Here is a 1,490-nt window from a genome sequence, read left to right as displayed (position 1 = left end):
TTCCCCTTCCCCTCCTGGTATCTCTACTCTCCTTATTGGTCCTGAGGGGTTCATCTGTCCTGGATTCCCTGTGTTTCCCCTGGATTGTTCTTAATTCAACCCAATTTATTTTACTTTTTGGATAATATTTTATTAGGGTTTCAGCAAAAGTTTACGCAAAAAATTAGGTTCCCCTTTAAAAACTTTCTGTTCAAGGTGTTCGGTGACAGGGTTTTCAGTGTGCCAACATCAGTACTATGTCTGTGTCTGGTCTTCCCTTTCAACCCAGTTCACTGTAGCATCAAGATTTGTTAACCCGGGTACTGATGGGGGTTCCAAAACTTCTACACTCTGCTTCTACAACTTCCATGACCCCTGACTTGGACTCCCATCCTGTTTGTATCTTATTCTAGTTCTACTATTAGGAAGTCTCACTTACCCCGCTAGTAAACAGCAGAAGTAGTGAGACATCCAGTCTTGTCTTTCACAGCTCCTCGAATATACATCATTTGCTAGGCATGTATGATTAGGCTTGGCATTTTCCCCGCATGCATTGCTCCCTTCCTCCCTTTGTAACCTTGTTGTTGCTCTTCACTTTACCTAGAATTTTATTCCTGCCCTTGGCTTGTGCTTTTCCCGCCTTGTCTCCTTATGAAAATCTTTTTCTTCCTTGGAAAACTCCCACTCACCGGCCATCTTTGCCACATCCACCGCGAAGTTCTGTAGCCGTGTGTATTATGCTGACGCGGTGGTACAAAGAGAGCATGGCTGCTAATTGGAAGGTTGTAGATTTAAGTTCGTTCAAGGGCATCTGAGAAGGAAAGGTTTGGCAATCTACTTCAGAGAAATCAGCTGTGGCGGCCAGTTCTCCTCTGACACACTCGGGGTCATCTTGAGTGGAATCAACGGGCACTCGCTCTTCTATAAGATAAGGAGCATGCGTCCACAGGTATTGCTAGAGGGTTCCACTTCCATCACCACAGCTTTGTACCCAACAAGACCTGTTTATCTAGGTCTCTGTGATCAGTGGATGGCTGCAGACAAATTCTCTCAGTAATACACTTGTCTTAGTCTCAAGAGTCTGTAACGTTTTATGCCATAGGGGTGTGTGTGTGTGTGTGTGTGTGTGTGTGTGTGTGTGTGTGTGTGTGAACTGAGGTCAGGGCTAATATCAAATTTTAAACCAAACTCAGAAGTGGACACCTTCCCAAATCATTGAACATTTGCAAGGCCTTTACAAGAATACTGTCCCCCAGGAAGCAATAGTTTTAGATGGAGAAAGCATCGGAAGGGAGGTTGGAAGACCTTAACAAAGAGCCAAGAGAAGCAGGACTGTTGTTCTGGACTCGTGGAGTCTAGCAACTGGGAGAAAACTGTCAGACTATCACGGATGCCATAGCAAGTGAAGATGGAATCTCACAAGGTTCGGCATTTTCAATTTGAAGCAAATATCTTGGCCCCAGCAGGCTTGCAGCTCAATGGTGCCGAAAAGTGTTGCATTAAGATTCACT

This window comes from Echinops telfairi, unplaced genomic scaffold (genome assembly GCF_000313985.2).
Source record: "Echinops telfairi isolate 266 unplaced genomic scaffold, ASM31398v2 ScPeMD7_1713;HRSCAF=2227, whole genome shotgun sequence".
Taxonomy (NCBI): domain Eukaryota; kingdom Metazoa; phylum Chordata; class Mammalia; order Afrosoricida; family Tenrecidae; genus Echinops; species Echinops telfairi.
The sequence above is the reverse complement of the archived record's forward strand: the minus strand, read 5'-3'. Positions refer to the sequence as shown.